Source organism: Oncorhynchus tshawytscha, linkage group LG01, assembly GCF_018296145.1.
Source record: "Oncorhynchus tshawytscha isolate Ot180627B linkage group LG01, Otsh_v2.0, whole genome shotgun sequence".
NCBI lineage: Eukaryota > Metazoa > Chordata > Actinopteri > Salmoniformes > Salmonidae > Oncorhynchus > Oncorhynchus tshawytscha.
The window spans coordinates 68,941,495-68,961,915 of record NC_056429.1 but is presented as its reverse complement, the minus strand read 5'-3'; the positions used below and the strand labels follow the sequence as shown (position 1 = coordinate 68,961,915).

Below are 20,421 nucleotides of genomic sequence, written 5' to 3'. Positions count from 1 at the left end.
ATGACAATGTTCTACTTCATCCACCACTGAAATTGACCTGGAGCATAACTCGTGTGGCATATAGCCTTTTCGAACATAAGGGCAGGGTTGAATTTCAGTGGCAGCATAGCGATATAGACCGCAATAAATCCTACTTTTATTTTCAAACAGGTCAATTAAATACCCCAAATCACGCCCGTGGAGAGATGTTGACGAAGTAGCGCTGCGTAGAACCCACTTGGTGTGTGAATGAGACCTTGCGGGCGAAATCTCCGCCCCTTGTTGAGATTGTGCTGCAGTTGGCAGTGCTGTTGCAGCAAAGGAGGTGGAGAGGATTCTTCCATCAGGATTCTACGTTTTGGTCGTCCATTCTCTGGCTTCGTGCTGTTTGCAGATTTCTCCGCGGTGAAGTTCATTGCGAATTTGTTGATTGGTAAGTTTGATTATTTTATTGAGATAGGCTATTGGGTTGGTGCTCTTCTCGTTAATCTAAACTATGCGCAGATTAGGATGCGAATAATTGTTTCATTGTATCTAGCATCAGTTGCAAAAATATGGAAAGGGGACAGATTTTTTTTATATCAACGTTGCTAGGGATGCAATCATACGTTGAAGTTGGTTCCTGTTCTTCTATTTACCCCGTAGACGTTGTTTTTGCTTGGAACGCTTATCAGATTTCTATTGTATTTGTGCAGCATAGTGTTTTTGAAAAGGCCATTCAGAGCTTCTATGAATCAGTTAGCCACTTCGCAGTCACAGAAGTGCGCCATGTTAATATGGAGGGTTAAGAGTGTATAGATAACGGTATACACACAGGATCCTACTGCCTTTTGAAGAGACGCAGGCGTAGTCGCCCTGTATGTAGACAGATTGCAACGCTGATTTCAAACCAAACTGAAATTGTGACATTCAAAGCAAAATCATAGAATGTATTATATTAACTGTGCGTAATGATATTGAATTGGCGCCCAGATGTAATTATATCTTGATAACTTGAAACCATTATGGATAAGATATTATAGGCGATAGGTATCCATCACTGTAGACATAATGTCACATCTTAATCAGTGTTGTCCGCTACATGTGGCGCGAGGCTACCCTTTGATGTTGTCGAGTTAAAAACATTCAGCGACTTCATGTCATTGGCACAATTTAAATCACACCCGAACTGCTAAAACTACCATTTGGTGGCAAAATCCCCCATTTGCCTCACATCTTCACAGTTTGGTGCCAAACTAGGTTGTATCTATATTGAGCGAAGTGGGCTTTGAGGTCTTTTAATTGGTTACGAACGCCTTGTGATTATGAGACATCCATGGGCTTTGCTCGCCCGAGTTGCACTGACTGTCGTGATGCAGTTCGGTCGTAAATCATTGCTCTGCTGCAGCATCACTATTGGGAGTAAGCGGGCCTCTTGCTATTGAATATTAATATTTACCACACCATTTCACAAACCCGTAATACCCATTTAGAGTATGGGATACTGCTCCATTAAGCCATTCAAGAGGAAACAGTAATGCGCATAGGCTATACGTCAATAGGTCTCGGCTCAGTTGTTAGAACGGCTAGCATCATAGGCCGTTGGCCTACTTGTGAACCCTTGGTGATAGTTTATGGTTCGCTGTGCTCTAGTATGAGTATGACTGTGATTAGAATGATCAAAGAGTGTATCTTCCATTTATCTCTATCTGTTTTTGTCTCCATCTTCTCTTGTTTTCTACATATGAACCAGAGCAGTATGTGTTGCAACAGTATTTAGTGCAGACACTGGGTAACGCAGTTTCTTTGGACTTCGGAACCCCTGCCAAAAATATTTAATAAAATTGAATGCATCAGCCCGACAGCCACTCAAAGTATGGACTACTGATCACTGTCCATGGTGCTGAAATTGCGACATGTCTATGCGACTGCCGATCAAATCGATGATGGGCTTTCTGTGGTGCCAGGGCGTGTACCCTATAGCTTTGCTTTAGCTAATGAATACATGTTTATTGGTAGGCCTATTGGGTGATTATTTTCTCATGTTAAGCCTAACATTTCACAAAGCTATAGTGCCTCAAGGCTGCGTTTTAGACTGCTGTCTGGTGGCAATAATGTAATTACTTGTTCATAATTAAACCTGGAAATTCAAACATTGCAGATTGTGAAATGTATTTTTGAAAACAAAAAAGCATACAAAAGCATACTAATTAGCATACTAATTAGTACTGATTAGCATACTAATCAGCAACCAATAGATGTAAAAAAATATATACAACTGTCCTGTATAGCCTACCTAAACCTGCATTACATAAGTCGTCCTTGCACGCTCTCCCAGCTTGGATAGAAAGTTGTTGTGCATAAAAACAGTTTATTATTAAAATAAAAAAAATAAAACACTAGCTTACTAGGGATTGTTTCATTATGCAGTGTAACCTACTATCTATAGTGCCTTCAGAAAGTATTCACAACCCTTTTCCATATTTTGTTGTGTTTTGTTGTGTTGTGCCGGAATTTAAAATGAATTACATTTAGATATTTGTCACTGACCTACACACAATACCCCATAATGTCAAAGTTGAAATGTTAAAAAAAATATATTTTACAAATAAATAAAAAATGAAAAGCTGAAATGACTTGAGTCAATAAGTATTCAACCCCTTTCTTATGGCAAGTTCATGAGTAAACATTTGCTTAACAAGTTATACAACATACATTGTATTTAACATGATTTTTGAATGACTACCCCATCTCTGTACCCCACACATTCAATTATCTGGTCCCTCAGTCGAGCAGTGAATTTCAAACACATATTCAACCACAAAGAGGGCACCTATTGGTAGGTGGGTACAAAAAAGCAGACATTGAATATCCCTTCGAGCATGGTGAAGTTATTAAATACACTTTGGATGATGTATCAATACGCCCAGTCACTACAAAGATACATGCATCCTTCCTAACTCAGTTGCCAGAGAGGAAGAAAACCGCTCAGGGATTTCACCATGAAGCCAATGGTGACTTTAAAACAGTTACAGAGTTGAATGGCTGTGTTAGGAGAAAACTGAGGATGGATCAACAACATTGTTGGTCCCATGTTTCATGAGCTGAAATAAAAGATCCCAGACATTTTCCATACACATAAAAAGCTTATTTCTCACAAATGTTGTGCACAAATTTGTTTACATCCCTGTTAGTGAGCAGTTCTCCTTTGCCAAGATAATCCATCCACCTTACAGATGTGGCATTTCAAGAAGCTGATTAAACAACATAATAATTACACAGGTGCACCTTGTGCTGGGGACAAAAAAGGCCACTCTAAAATGTGCAGTTTTGTCACACAACACAATGGCACTGATGTCTCAAGTTTTGAGGTTAACGTGCAATTGGCTTGCTAACTGCACAATTGTACACTAGAGCTGTTGCCAGATAATTTAATGTGAAATTCTCTACCATAATCCATGTCCAAAGTTGTTTTAGAGAATTTGACAGTATGTCCAACTGGCCTCACAACCGCAGAGCACGTGTATGGCGTTATGTGAGCGAGCGGTTTTGTGGTTTGCTCAGTTCAACTTTGTGAACTGAGTGCCCCATGGTGGCAGTGGGGTTATGGTATGGGCAGGCATGAGCTTCGGACAGTGAACACAATTGCATTTTATCAATGGCAATTTGAATGCACAGAGACACCATGATGAGATCTTGAGTCCCATTGTCATGCTATTCATCTGCCGTCACATTTCAGCATGATAATACACTGCTCCATGTCGCAAGAATCTGTACACAATTCCCGGAGGCTGAAAATGTCTGCATACTCACCAGACATGTCACCCATTGGGCATGTTTTGGATGCTCTAGATCAACATGTATGACAGCCTGTTCCAGTTCCCGCCAATATCCAGCAACACTCACACAGCTATTGAAGAGGAGTGGATGAACAGTTGAACATCTCTGGAGAGACCTGCAAATAGCTGTGCAGCAACGCTCCCCATCCAATCTGACAGAGCTTGAGAGGATCTGCAGAGAGGAATGGGAGAAATTCCCCAAATACAGGTTTGCCAGGCTTGTAGCGTCATACCCAAGAAGACTGGGCTGTAATTGCTGCCAATGGTGCTTCAACAAAGTACCGAGGAAAGGGTTTAAAATCTCATGTAAATGCGACATTTCAGGTTTTTTTATACATTTGCAAAAAATCTCTAAACTTGTTTTTGCTTTGTCATTATGCGGTATTGTGTGTTGATTGATGAGGAAAAAAATGACTTAATCTATTTTAGAATAAGGCTGTAATGTAACAAAATGTGGAAAAAGTCAAGGGGTCTGAATACTTTCCGAATGCACTGTACTAGAGGTCGACCGATTAATCGGAATGGCTGATTAATTAGGGCCAATTTCAAGTTTTCATAACAATCGGAAATCTGTATTTTTGGACACCGATTTAGCCGATTTTTTATTTAAAAAAATAAAATAATTGTTTTTTTACACCTTTATTTAACTAGGCAAGTCAGTTAAGAACACATTCTTATTTTCAATGACGGCCTAGGAACGTTGGGTTAACTGCCTTGTTCAGGGGCAGAACGACTGATTTTTACCTTGTCAGTTCGGGGATTCAATCTTGCAACCTTACAGTTAACTAGTCCAACGCTCTAACCACCTGCCTCTCATTGCACTCCACGAGGAGCCTGCCTGTTACACGAATGCAGTAAGCCAATGTAAGTTGCTGGCTAGCATTAATCTTATCTTATAAAAAACAATCAATCAATCATAATCACTAGTTATAACTACACATGGTTGATGATATTACTAGTTTATCTAGCGTGTCCTGCGTTGCATATAATCGATGCGGTGCGCATTTGCGAGAAAGGACTGTCATTGCTCCAACGTGTACCTAAACATAAACATCAATGCCTTTCTTAAAATCAATACACAAGTATATATTTTTAAACCTGCATATTTAGCTAACAGAAATCCAGGCGAGCAGGCAATATTAACCAGGTGAAATTGTGTAACTTCTCTTGCGTTCATTGCATGCAGAGTCAGGGTATATGCAACAGTTTGAGCAGTCTGGCTCGTTGCGAACTAATTTGCTAGAATTTTACGTAATTATGACATAACATTGATGGTTGTGCAATGTAACAGAAATATTTAGACTTATGGATGCCCACCCGTTAGATAAAATACGGAACGGTTCTGTATTTCACTGAAAGAATAAAACGTCTTGTTTTCGAGATGATAGTTTCCGGATTCAACCATATTAATGACCTACGGCTCGTATTTCTGTGTGTTATTATGTTATAACTAAGCCTATGATTTGATAGAGCAGTCTGACTGAGCGGTGGTAGGCACCAGCAGGCTCGCAAGCATTCATTCAAACAGCACTTTTGTGCATTTGCCAGCAGCTCTTCGCAATGCTTAATTGCGCTGTTTATGACTACAAGCCTGTCAACTCCCGAGATTAGGCTGGTGTAACCGATGTGAAATGGCTAGCTAGTTAGTGGGGTGCGCGCTAATAGCATTTCAAACGTCAATCACTCTGAGACTTGGAGTGATTGTTCCTCTTGCTCTGCAAGGGCCGTGGCTTTTGTGGAGCGATGGGTAACGCTGCTTCGAGGGTGGCTGTTGTCGATGTGTTCCTGGTTCGAGCCCAGGTAGGAGCGAGGAGAGGGATGGAAGCTATACTGTTACACTGGCAATACTGAAGTGCCTTTAAGAACATCCAGTAGTCAAAGTTATATGAAATACAAATCGTATAGAGAGAAATAGTCCTATAATTCCTATAATAACTACAACCTAAAACATCTTACCTGGGAATATTGAAGACTCATGTTAAAAGAAACCACCAGCTTTCATATGTTCTCATGTTCTGAGCAAGGAACTTGGCACATGGCACATATTGCACTTTTACTTTCTTCTCCAACACTTTGTTTTTGCATTATTTAAACCAAATTGAACATGTTTCATTATTTATTTGAGGCTAAATTTATTTTATTGATGTATTATATTAAGTTAAAATAAGTGTTCATTCAGTATTGTTGTAATTGTCATTATTACAAATAAATAAGATAAAAAAATAAGCCGATTAATCGGTATCGGCTTTTTATCGGCCCTCCAATAATCGGCATCGGTATCGGCGTTGAAAAATCCTAATCGGTCGACCTCTACACTGTACATCTCCACATATCTCCTTTAATAAAGTCAATCCATCACAGAATTTCCCTGTGAGTGGGTTTGGTTTCCCCATTAGTGGGTTTGGACTGACTTGTATAGCCTCACTCTATCCTCTCCATCTATGGGACCCCTGGTCAGCTGTGCTATGCAGCCCAGGCTGAGTGCTCTCCTCTGGTTGAGAATGGCTGTGGAGACTGGCATGACCTTGCCTTGTGGGATCCTCTCTGGCTCTCTATCCACAATTCTGTAAGTGGGTTCGAGCCCCATCGGGGAGGGGAAAGGAGGCATGTGCTGGAAAGCTGCCAGCAGATAAGAAATGGAATAGTGCGACAGAGAACTAGTGCGTTTGCCCAACAGCACAGCCCTGGCTAAATATAGACCACTCTGTTTTAGCCGGGAAGGTATTCAGCATCGCCTCCACATTTTCTCTCTTTTTTTCTGCCCTTTTAGTTAATTTGATGGAGACTCTCTCTCTCGCCTCTTGTGGACTTGTCTGTATAAATGGAGAGATCGAAATTAATGGTTGAAAGCGTTCTCAATGTTCTCAATGGTCTTTTCCTCTGTACCTTTTACCTCCATTTCTTCTCCTGTCCTTTACATCAGGCTCTTTGGCATCCATTTCAGCAGTTTAATTCTCAGGCCGCCACCACCTTTTTTATCACACAAGAGAGGACATTTTCCTCTTTTTATTTCCACTGTGCCGGACCCAGAACCTAAATGAGGCATGTAAAACATGTCCAGTGCTGATCTTGCTTTGCTTCAAGTTCTAATCACAGAGAGTTATGAGAGGTCCAGGGATGACCTCAGCTTGGGTCAGTCTGTGTTCTCTGACTTTACTACAGCTGTGCCCTCGGGGTCATCTATTCTAAACAACCTGTTGGACGATTATGCATTATCACTGTTACGGTTGAAGTGTGTGTGTGTGTGTGTGTGTGTGCGTGCGTGTGTGTGTGTGTGTGTGTGTGTGTGTGTGTGTGTGTGTGTGTGTGTGTGTGTGTGTGTGTGTGTGTGTGTGTGTGTGATTTATGGGTTGTATGGAATCAGAAGGGAGTTGAATGAAGATAATGGTGTTGCTGTGGGCATTCTGGAATGTGGTGGGCAATGGTAGTGTGTAGATAGGTCTGGGATGTGGAATGTGTGATGTTTGACAGGATGCCGGTGGCTGGACAGGAGCTTGGTGCTGGGCCAAATTTGTCTCTACTGCTCAATTAAAAACAGCTACTATTTTTCAATGGGTTTGGGTCTGAATGTAAAACATCTCAGTCATGTGTATTCACTTATGGACCCAGGAAGTTTGTGTGAATACATTTTGTGTGCACACCCAAGGGCCCATGCATGGCCCTAGGCCTAGGATTCAATCCGTATCGCCGACGTTCCGCGTCTTGTAGCCAGATTGACATTTAAAGGCAATGTTCCTGTGTTAGCAGAGACTGCATTCACGGCAAACACTGCATATGTTGGCTCAATTGAAAATTACCTTTTAAATTTCAAGCACGCTACAACACTGAACTTTGGCGATACTGATTGAATTCAGCCCTTATATTAAGAAGCAAAGTGGAATACAGCATCATTCTGTTGAATCTTACAGCAAGGAGGAGGAACTGCGCTGCTTGAGAGACAGAGGGCAAGGCTTGGTGTGTCTGGCCAGAGGAGAGAAGCGACAGAGGAAACTATAAAAACAGACGGCTGAGTGGTGTTTCAAAATAATGCATGCCATATCGATATTGCACATGTCAATGCTGCAATTTTTATATGAATTTGATTAAACACTCACTCTGGGATCTTAAGCACAAAAAATTCACAACATATTGCACAAATTCGATTTGTAACATATCACACGAAATGGATGATGTAGTACACAAAACAATGGGTAGCTGTTTTGGCTCATGAGCCCCACTTTCAAAACTACTGGCAGAAATTATACAAATGTTTGAGAATGCATATTTAATTGGGAAGCCCTATTTGTTGTGAATGTTTTGCGTTAACCTTCAGGCTTTTGCCTTTTGCTGATGGGGAACGATTTGCTTAGAGGGGGAGAGAGAGAGATGCGACATGACCTTCACTGGGATTACTTTAATTTGATTTTCATGTGGCCAAAGGCGTGTCTGTTACATACAACATTAGCTGAAACCCTACAAACTCCCACATGTAGCAGCTCTGGGATAATGGTATAGAGTGGGAGTAAAACGCTAGCCAAGGAGACATACACTCTTTGTTAATCTGTTCTATCTCTAAAGAATCATTCTGCAAACACCCCCACATAATGTCAACATAAGGAGATGAAAATGAAGCACCAATATACATTTGTTTATTTTTCATTTTTGAGCTCATGAGATGTTTCGACATAGTTACATTTAAACAGTGTCCAAACCCCTCTGCTTTGAATTCAGAGGCTTTGAGAGAGGGTGACATGAAAGAGTTAATGGTAAAGTCAATGTGAAACCCAGTGTTTGCTCAGTACCTCTTTTACAGTGGCAAGAAAAAGTATGTGAACCCTTTGGAATTACCTGGAGTTCTGCATAAATTGGTCATACAATTTGATCTGATCTTCATCTAAGTCACAACAATAGACAAACATAGTGTGCTTACACTAATAACACACAAATCACTGTATTTTCTTGTCTATATTGAATACATAATTTAAACATTCACAGTGTACGTTGGAAAAAGTATGTGAACCCCTGGGCTAATGACTTCTCCAAAAGCTAAATGGAGTCAGGAGTCAGCTAACCTGGACTCCAATCAATGAGGCGAGATTAGAGATGTTGGTTAGAGCTGCCTTGTCCTGTAAAAAACACTCACAAAATTTGAGTTTGCTATTCACAAGAAGCATTGCCTGATGTGTACAAGGACACTCTCCGAGGGTTTTGTCAGTGGCCCCCACTTTTTTCCCAACATGCCAAGTGTATCTTTGGGAAAATAATACTCCAGGGTAAAATCTCCTCAATACTCCCTCTGCATAGCTCATCCCCCAACCCCCCAAATCCCACAGAGCCCCCAGCCTTTGTAAAAAAAATGTTTAACTCTCATCATCCACAAACACAGACGCATTGAAAAACAAGCACACAGATCTCCAAACAAACACGTCATATGAAGGAGTATCTGGATGCAGCACTGTAGTAGGATATTACAGTACAATATTATTTTGGAAAAGCTTCTGCCATTATGCTGGTCAACATATGCAGTTGTTCCAGGGACCTATAGCCCTAAGGCTGTAGAGGAGACAGGGCTTTACAGGACCCAGACAGCCTGTGTGTTGAGGCCATCAGCTGCTTTGTCATTATAACAGTATATTATTGACGATGGCGAGGCCCAACAAGTACTTGGCTGATCCTGATCCTCCTCCTAAGGGTGAGACTGGCACAACTTCAAAGCTCACAATGACAAGTACACACATCACACACACACACACACACACACACACACACACACACACACACACACACACACACACACACACACACACACACACACACACACACACACACACACACACACACACACACACACACTACAGGGGGACTAGGCTCTGAGGGAAACAGGTCAATTAGAGCAAATCTCAGCATGACTCCTTGATAGTAAACAGTTTTTCTAACCTCTGAAAGACAAAGGTTAACTCACAATGCTTCAAACCACAGCAAGGGACAGATAGTAGCGAAAGGTTGAACTGACCCAAGATGACCTCATTAACAGCCAGCAAGACAGGGACATTCACATACAGTTAATGTGAATAAAGGAGAAGAAAAGGCAGATAAAAAGGGAAAGGAACAACCCCAGTCCAGCTGCAGCAGAGTTTAAGACCCTCGCCTTATCGCAGGGGGATGTCTAATCGCTCATTTCCGTAGATTCATTCTGGGGCTCCGCCTGTACAGCTAATATCCACAACAACCTCCTGAAGCTCCTCTATCTACAGTGCAAGACAAAGTATGTGAACCCTTTGGAAATACCTGGATTTCTGAATAAATTGGTCATAAAATTTGATCCGATCTTCATCTAGGTCACAACAAAAGACAAACACAGTCTGCTTAAACTAATGACACACAAACAATTATACATTTTGATGTCTTTATTGAACACACCGTGTAAACATTCACAGTGCAGGGTGGGAAAAGTATGTGAATCTTTGGATTTAATGAATGGTTGACCCTCCTTTGGCAGCAATAACCTCAACCAAATATTTTCTGTAGTTGTGGATCAAACCTGCACAACGGTCAGGAGGAATTTTGGACCATTCTTCTTTACAAAACTGTTTCAGTTCAGCAGTATTCTTGGGATGTCTATTGTGAACTGCTCTCTTGAGGTCATGCCACAGCATCTCAATAGGGTTGAGGTCAGGACTCTGACTGGGCCACTCCAGAAGGCATATTGTCTTCTGTTGAAACCATTCTGTTGTTGATTTACTTCTGTGTTTTGGGTCATTGTCCTGTTACAAGCTGCAAGCTGTCCAGGCCTTGAGGCAGTAAAGCAGCCTCAAACCATGATGCTCCCTCCACCATACTTTACAGTTGGGATGAGGTTTTGATGTTGGTGTACTGTACCTTTTTTCTCCACACAAATTGTTGTGTTTTCGTTCCAAACAACTCAACTGTAGTTTCATCTGTCCACAGAATATTTTGCCAGCAGCGCTGTGGAACATCCAGGTACAATTTGCAAACTTCAGACGTTCAGCAATGTTTTTTTTGGGACAGCAGTGGCTTCTTCTGTGGTGTCCTCCTATGAACACCATTCTTGTTTTGTGTTTTACGTATCATAGACTCGTCAACAGAGATGTGAGCATGTTCCAGAGATTTCTGTAAGTCTTTAGCTGACACTCTAGGATTCTTCTTAACCTCATTGAGCATTCTACGCTGTGCTCTTGCAGTCATTTTTGCAGGACGGCCACTCCTAGGGAGAGTAGCAACAGTGCTGAACTTTCTCCATTTATAGACAATTTGTTTTACTGTGGACTGATGCACACTAAGGCTTTTAGAGATTATTTTGTAACCCTTTCCAGCTTTATGTTAGTCAACAATTCTTAATCTTAGGTCTTCTGAGATCTCTTTTGTTCGAGGCATGCTACACATCATTCAGCCACATGGCTCACAGTGGCCACCCAGAATTGATTGCCCAGGAGATAGGGGGGATTGTTTGATTGGCTGACCTGACAATAATGACACAGCACGAGATTGACATCAGAGCTGAGAGTAAGGAGAACTGGGGATTCCTAAGGACTAGCCGTTCCATGGTCTTGGTTTCCACTGTGATGCTGGATACTGACCACTGGATAACCCAGTTGAGTTCCCGTGCAGCCCTGCTCTAATAACAGAGCGATGTGAGCATGCCCAGAGACTCACGTATATAATCTGAATAGAGTAATATGACATTCCACAATGCACTGGGGGGGTGATGGATGTAATGGATTCATCTGTCCGGAGCTTTGCGTGCCGACGGTCGATTTGCCTAGGGCTTCACTGATGGAAGAAACTGAGGATGCTGGAGTGTGTGCATGCACCTACTCAGTGCTCAGCTATGACCCTCCTAGATTTATGGAGGAGTTACAGCACATACTGTAGGGAGGGTGGAGTTCAGGGGAGTGTTCTTCCTGTTCTCTGCTCTGTACGTAGCTGCGGAAGGTGGTAATGTAATGGGAGACGTGCTGCAGAAAGCCTGTGTAAATCCATTGTGGATATATAACAGATATGGCAGGGGATTGGAGGAATTTCGGAATGTGTTGGCTCCCACTGGTGCTGCCAAAAGTGTACTTTATACCCTGAGCATACCAAACATTAGGACCCCCCCCCCATTTGCCCTCAGAACATCCTTGATTAGTCGGGAATGGACTCCAATGCTTCCCACAGTTGTGTCATGTTGGATGGATGTCCTTTGGGTGATGGACCATTCTTGATCCACATGGAAAACTGTTGAGTGGGAAAAATCCAATTGCAGTTCTTGGCACCTACTACCATACCCCGTTCAAAGACACTTAAATATTTTGTCCTGTAAATGGCACACATACACAATCCATGTCTCAGTTGTCTCAAGGATTAATAATCCTTCTATAACCTGTTTCCTCCCCTTCATCTACACTGATTGAAGTGGATTTAACAAGTGACATCAATAAGGGATCATAGCTTCACCTGGATTCACCAGGTCAGTCTGTGTCATGGAAAGAGCAGGTGTTGTTGATGTTTTGTATAGTGTACAGTGGTGTCAGGGTAGCCTAGTGGTTAGAGCGTTGGACTAGTAACTGAAAGGTTGCAAGTTCAAACCCCCAAGCTGACAAGGTACAAATCTGTCGTTCTGCCCCTGAACAGGCAGTTAACCCACTGTTCCTAGGCTGTCATTGAAAATAATAATTTGTTCTTAACTGACTTGCCTAGTTAAATAAAGGTAAAACATTTTTTTTAAAGTCCTTATGTACTAAACACCTTCGATAATTTCTGATTTTATAAAGTGACTTATAGTATATTCAACATGATTGTTTTATGGGGAAAAAACAATTTTCTTGAGCCCATTTTCCATCTGTTTTATACAATCATTGGAATGCATTACTGTATAAACAAATATGAATAAAATAATCGGTGCCCTGCAGTATTCAGATACCTGCTGACCAGTAACAGCCTAGATTTGAACACAGAAGAAATATATTACTAATAGATGGCTACAAATAACTTGTGTAGAGTCTCAGGGATCTTGTTCCTCCTCCCCTTTCCTTGGCTGTGCACCAATACTGTCCCACCCTGGTCTGAGATGTGAACAACCTGTGCTGTCTGCCGTGCAAATGTCTGAGATAAGCTTCAAAAGAAAATGTCATCAAGACAGAGAGAACTGCTAGATAGATGCAGCGTGGGAGTGTTATTAAAACCTGAGGTCTAATCCGAAATATGGTCTCCCAGTGGCCGGTCAAAGTCAGGTGAGGTTAAGCACTGTAGATAAATATTTGTTTTCCCAAAAGGTAGGACGTGTGGTTTATGGAGACAGTGAGTAAGTGTTATGAGTGCTCATAAGAAACCAAAAGATGAAAGGGGAGACACTCTCTCTACCTGTGATTCCACATGTGAACATTTGTCAACCTTGACTTGCAAGCCTGCATGTAGTTAATTGTTGGCTGGGTTGTCCTGCTATATATTGACTTATGTTTCGGATGTCTTGGTGCATCCATATCAGATTTCCTCATTTAGGTGGGGAGGGAGATAAGAGATCTTGAGCTCTGAAAGGTCCTCTTGACCCTATTTGTTTCAAGTGCTTCCTGCCCATCTCAGAGGAATGGAAATTTGCACCCTTCACTTGAGAAATTTGAAGAATCCCTTTTCCATGCAAGACAATGAGTGTTATTTCAGTGACTGTAGCATTAATAAGTAGCATTAATAACTGTATTTTTAATTGTTATGGATAGAATTGCTGACAGTTTGTGGTTTACAAAGAGTTTAGACAGACTTGTAGCTTCAACACAACATGATTTCTCTCCCCAGATATAGCTCCCAGGAGTCCTTTCCCTTGCTCCTGTCCCAACCGGTCTCTCAGCAAAGCTCCCGTTCAGCGTGGTGCACTGTTCCGCCTCAGTGGAGCCAGATGAAGCAGCCAAGATCCCAAACACAATTCAGATGATCATTAGGAGCTTCCTGTAAACGTGTTTTCACTTTCCACATGAACATTCAGCAGCCCATTATGCAATGCGCTGAGCCCTTCCGTGTGCTATCAGAGACCGGATTTATGTGTGAAGTGTATTTTGCTGAGGAGGGTTCACTGTTTATTTACATTGTGGACGTCCTCTTGCTGTGTGCGTGTGGCTAAGCTACAATGTTAAGCTGGGAAAAAAAGAGGATATTCAAAACAAGACCGCCCATCCTAAATCCTCCATTTAAACGTCCCATCACTGGCCCTTTACTCCCATTAACCACAAAATGTCCGCCCCACTTTGGGAGTTGTGTATGGCGGGCTTGGCTAGTCCCCAAGGACAGCCAAAGTGCTTATGAGGGTTTCCATGGTGACATATTTGACATAAAATGCTGGGCAGGGCTCCAGTCCTCTGGGTCTGTATGGGCTGAACTGTCTGGATGCCTTGTTCATTTGAGATTAGTTGTTGTATGATTTTGATTACTGCATAATTCTGCCTCTCCCTAGTACTCAACACTCTCTGTTACAGTTTGGTTTGGCTTCTTGTTTGTTATTAAGGCTAGACACCAGTAGTTTAAGCTGTACAAACAGTATTTCTATGTTTTTTACTACTCTTTATATCATTGACATCATGCTATCGCTATTGTTGTTCGTAGTTGCCATTCTGACTTCGGCCCTGCATTTCTGACCAGTGTTTTGGCCGTCCTCTGCTGGACTGAAGGACTGTACCAAAGGAGAGATGCTTTGGGTCATCAGTCTTATTTCTCTTGGGCCTTTTTTTTCTCCCAAATTATAGTTTTATGTAATGTACTTTTTTCAGTCCAAGCCCATGAGCAGCAATGAATTGAATTCAGGTTATGCTGCACAACCTTGTGAAATGTGTTGTTCACAGTTGAAGCGTCTGTGCTGTGAATCGAGCCATCTGTAAAGCGCAAAACTGTCAATGGTTCTATTCTCCTGTGCAGGGGAAAGGGAATTATTTTGAGGACTAATTCTCTATCAGATTTGTGCAAATGTGTATATCTGGGAAACTAGATCTGCCTGCGTCACCTGGCTGGAGGGATGTGAGGGTCATCTTGGTTTCTTCATGTCGGATCTCTTTCACTAGTGATTTTGTCCAGGCCTTCATTGCTTTTAAAATGGTCTAAATTTGACCAGGGAACTGCGATAGAACATTTCCTTTCTTTGATCAGACAAAGAACTGATATATATTTTTGTGCTGTATGTAACTTTGTTCTTCAATTTAACATATTTGGCATCGGCTTCTTTAAACATGACTTTTATTATTCAGGACAGGGAAGCGCTCTTCTGAAATGAAATATCCACAGTGCATTTGGCAAAGTCTCAGTTACCCGGCTCAGTGGTGTGAAAGTTACCCAGCTGTTCATCTTGCCTGATATCGGACCAGAAGCCAACTGGAAGACTGGTCGCTTTTAATGCCTGGTTTATTTACTGTACCACGAGGTTTGTCTGTTAGGGGATTATCCTCTCATTTGTTAAACCTGGGTTAATGGCATACTAGGCGTAACATGAAAGTGGCCGAGATCCGCAAAAATACTTTGTCGTCAAGTGTTGAGAAATGTGAGCGGTGCTGGTGGGCTGGAGGAGTGCCCGTCCCGAACTTCCCTATCTTTCTCCCTTCTGCTACACCACCTAAACGGACTCCTGGGTGGGAGGTTTTACTAAGGTATGCTTTGATACTGACTAGTGCTGTAGACACCTTGCCTGTCAAACAGCTAGCAGGGAGCAGAAGTATAGCATAAGGGAGATATCATATCCTTCTCTTTTGTTTGCTTGGCATTCTCTGTCCTCTTACCCTTCCTCTATTCTCCTCTCAGCTGCGCCTGTGGACATTAACTGTTAATGACTTTGCCCTCTAAGCACAGATCAAAACTGTCTGGTTATATTATTTAGGCTCTGGCTTCAGAGACCCTCGATCCCTAAAGCCTGTGGCCCGCCGCCAGCCTCCCACCCCCCCTCCCTGTCACCCACCCATGCATGGAGAGGAGTGGCTGTTTTTGGGACAGAGGGAGAAGAGATTTTTGGCAACAGGGATTGAGGGAGTTAACATTTGAGTGTTTGTACTCTGAGAGGAGAGTGGGTGGGAGAGTAATGGTATCCAGACCATTGTGTGCCTGGAATATGCACTGTTTCTGCCTGTGCGCTGGCTAGAGTTATGTAGTTTTTGGCTTTCAATAGGGGTGCATCAATATATTGGCATCCTTTCTGATTAAAGAGACTTTCCTGGAACTTTGGCAACTACACAAGTATTTTTTAAACCTCTCGGTTTGGGCTGGATGTGTCAACGTGTACTTCATACATGCATAATCTATGAGCAGAAATACTGTTTTACCTCAATTATCCATGAAATCCCTAGTTTGAAAGCAACTGTTTTCTGGAAGCTGGGTGGCGCCATTTTGAGTACTGCAAGCTTGGCCCACATGTGCCAGCCCCCTAGCAATTCGAGTTCCAGCCAATAAACTTCAGGCCCTCACCATTTTGAGTGACAGGAAAGAGTGTTTATTATATTGAAAAGATAGTCAAGTGACTGCTCTAACAATGGAAATACTTCTTCAAAGATTGAAGGGAGGAGGCGAGATCAGGTGGGACCATTCTAGCCAATGAGAGGGCAGATACAGTGCCTTACAAAGTATTCATCCCCCCTGGCATTTTTCCTATTTTGTTGCATTACAAACTGTAATTTAAATGGATTTTCATTTTATTTGGATTTCATGTAATGGGCATACACAAAATAGTCCAAATTGGTGAAGTAAAATTCATAAAAATTAAAAATGCAAAGGTGGTGTCTATGTATTGTCTATGTATGTCTATGTATTCACCCCCTTTGCTATGAAGCCCGTAAATAAGATCTGGTGCAACCAATTACCTTCAGAAGTCACATAATTAGTTAAATAAAGTCCACTTGTGTGCAATCTAAGTGTCACATGATCTGTCACATGATCTCAGTATATATACACCTGTTCTGAAAGGCCCCAGAGTCTGCAACACCACTAAGCGAGGGGCACCACCAAGCAAGCGGCACAATGAAGACCAAGGAGCTCTCCAAACAGGTCAGGGACAAAGTTGTGGAGAAGTACAGATCAGGGTTGGGTTATAAAAAAAATATCAGAAACTTTGAACATCCCACGGAGCATCATTAAATCCATTATTCAAAAATGGAAAGAATAAGCTCCACAGCGGAGATTGGAGTATCTCTCCATAGGACCACTTTAAGCTGTACACTCCACAGAGCTGGGCTTTACAGAAGAGTGGCAAGAAAAAAGTTATTGCTTAAAGAAGAATTTGTAACAACCAAACCATTACAAAACTTCTATTCAATAAAATATGTAGAAAATTATCCATACAAAATGTGTTGCCCAAATTTGACAATCTCTCATTGACTTCCATACAAAAATTCCTCACTTCATGGTCTTATTTTTGTGGACAGATTTTGGGCAAAAGTAAAGTAAAGTAAAGTAAAACCTCTCGCTTCACCTCTTCCTCTCTGGTGACAGCTAGCAAGATGCACATTGATAAGTTGCACAATGAAAGAATAAAGCTGGCCCAGATCTCGCCAGCATTATCCCATGAGGTAGCCCAACGGCTCAGTAACACAGCAGAGAGAGAGAGAGCAATCACTTATTGCGCATATCTGCACATACATGATGGAGTAAGCCATTTTCGGGGGCCCATTTTGGCTCTTGACCTCTACTTTGAGAACTACTGGCTAAAAAGTATGCTAATCTTCCAGAAAGTCTATTTAAATGTGGTAGACTATTTCTGCCCTCATGAACATGCATACGAGGTACCAACATGCCCATCAGATCTGATAATGGTACTGAAAATAACTGCTATGGTTTGGAAAGTACTGGTTTGATACTGCTGTACAAATAAAATCTATATGCCAATGTATTTCTGCCTGTTATAGTCACTTGCTGTCCTTAGGTCAGTGTTGATGAAACCCATTTTATTCATGGAAAAGGAAAATAGTTAATTTATTTCACTATTGCTGTTTATGAGAAGGGTTTTCCTCTACCATCACCTCCACATTGAAGCCCAGTAAGCTGTGGCTAGAGGCTGTGGCTGACCCAATAGTGTGACATCTCTCTTCCTCTGAATAAAGCCTACTGTGTTACTACGGACGAAGGGAGGTCAGAGAGCGGTTTTCCTCAGTGCACGCTTGCTATTGATCATGAGAGACGCACACATCCCCATCCCCACATACACTCAGGCCTTTATTCATAATTCATCCACAAAACAGGAGTGTATTTACCAGGAGACTACTGTAATATTGCTAGTGCTGTTGACCAACATGAGTGCGATCTGAACTGAACACGAATGAACACGATGGAGACCGGCACAACCGGATACTTTCTGTGCATTCATCTGATTTGCACAAACACACTAACATCAACACATTTTATTAATGGTAACACACTTTGGGTTCATATGATTGGCTGAGCCCTCGTCAGGTGAGAATCTCCCTCTACGTAGGTCGGTAAGACCGTAGCCTTGGTTGGTTAAGAGGCTTCTCCAGGCTGACTGTCACAGTTGGGCTGGCTAGACTGAAGATATTATAATAATCTGGGCACCATCCGTTGAAGTACGTATGTATATACCCAGCTATTTTAAAAAACAGACCCACTCGTCATATTTGGCATGCCAGAGAACTCCCTTGAGTAGGTTTATCACGGCTCCAACACGCATCCCATATTCACTGGATCATTACACACGGCCCTGTAGGCTCCTCAGGGCCCTCAGTCTAATGAGGTGATGACGTGTGGCCCCCTCGATTCCACTCCACTGGTCCCACTGTGGCCCTCGCTGCACTCTCACTGTCTCACTGCCACATGTTCTCATCTCTTGGAATCCTCATATGAAGAAGGGAGGAGGGGGGGAGTGGAAAATCAGTCTCCATATTTCAGTTTATTAGCAGAGGGAATGAATGAATCAATGTATTCAATGAGGGTGTTGTGAAATTTGATGTTTATATTGTCCAGAAAGACTTTAATAGATTTTGTAATTTTATCACCAAAGGCAAATACTGCAGCAGAGTTTGTCTGGTCAATGATGTCATTTTTAGAGTGACAATACTGCACTGCAATCACTTCGAATGATTGGCCTCTGGAACTATTGAGAAGTGTGCACTTTCTTTTATTGGCTGTTGGATGTACTTAGGATTACCTCCGTTTCCAAAGGCATGGGCACACACCCTCTCCCTTCTCCCCTCTCAGCAGGGACAGTCAGTGCGCTGTGTCTGACATTCTTTTACGGCACATGACATTGCAGAGGTGTCCGGAAGCCAGTGAATGACTGACTTGATTCCAGCCAGGCTCTGGTTTGACTCTGCAGGGCCACAAAGGGAGTTTGTTATCAGTCCCTTGACGCCAGCACCATGGGATCACCATGGGAGCTGTGGAGAGTGAATAATCACTACACAGAATACCCCAAAATGACAAAGCGTAAACAAGTTTTTAGACATTTTTGTAAATGTATATAAAAAAAAAAAACAGATACCTTATTTACATAAGTATTCAGACCCTTTGCTATGAGTTTCTAAATTGAGCTCAGGTGCATCATGTTTCCATTGATCATACTTGAGATGTTTCTACAACTTGATTTGAGTCCACCTGTGATATATTCAATTGATTGGACATGATTTGGAAAGATTTGGAAAGACACACCTGTCTATATAAGGTCCCACAGTTGACAGTGCATGTCAGAGCAAGAACCAAGCCATTGTCCGTAGAGCTCAGAGACTGGATTGTGTCGAGGCATAGATCTGGGTACCAAAACATTTCTGCAGGCTACAGAAAGATCCTTGATGAAAACCTGCTCAAGAGGGCTCAGGACCTCAGACTGGGGCGAAGGTTCACCTTCTAACAGGACAACGACTCTAAGCAACCAGCCAAGACAACGCAGGAGTGGCTTCGGGACATGTCTCTGAATGTCCTTGCCAGAGCCCAGACTTGACCCCGATTGAACATCTCTGGAGAGACCTGAAAATAGCTGCAGAGAAGAATGGGAGAAACACCCCAAATACAGGTGTGCCAAGCTTGTAGCGTCATACCCAAGAAGACTCAAGGCTGTAATCGCTGCCAAAGGTGCTTCAACAAAGTACTGAGTAAAGGGTCTGAATACTTATGTAAATGTGATATTTGCTAACATTAAAAGAAAAACTGTTTTTACTTATCATAATGGGGCATTGTGTGTAGACTGATGTAACCTAACAAAATGTGGAAAAAGTCAAGGGGTCTGTATACTTTCCGAAGGCACTGTATGACACATGAACATTCTATGTCAACGTGTTTCGATAGGAGTTAAGAAAAGGACATCTATCTCCATCTTGCTTATAGTTATCTATAAGTGACTGCTATTCCTTGGTGAATTCTGTTATTGTGCCTACATAAGCCTCAGAGAAGACATTCAGCTCTCAGACAGAAACGGACATATATTTTAGACATAATCACAAAAGACATAGCAACTGCTTAAGACATTAGCTGTCCATTTATTGGATAACCTAATAACCAGGCTGGAATGTTTGACATGGAAAACCCCCAAAATATCTTGTGACCGAGGTTTTGGTATTTTATTGGTGTCATTATGTTATTCTCTTCAGTGTCTGACCGTCTGGTGTAATTCTCCTCCACACTATAGTCCTATATCCCAGATGTTATTGTGACCTTAGGGTCACCAGTTTGGACCTGT

The 20,421-nt window shown here is 42.1% G+C and overlaps 1 protein-coding gene across 1 annotated transcript in view; it reads left to right on the top strand.

Moving 5' to 3' along the window:
- The first annotated feature begins 262 nt into the window (after positions 1–262).
- The window catches only part of LOC112255529 (spectrin beta chain, non-erythrocytic 1), a 127,385-nt gene continuing 107,226 nt past the window's right edge, over positions 263–20,421 (top strand). The window contains exon 1 of the mRNA XM_024428520.2: positions 263–412. The gene's annotated coding sequence lies outside the window, so the exon portion shown is untranslated. The remainder of the gene's footprint in view (positions 413–20,421) is intronic.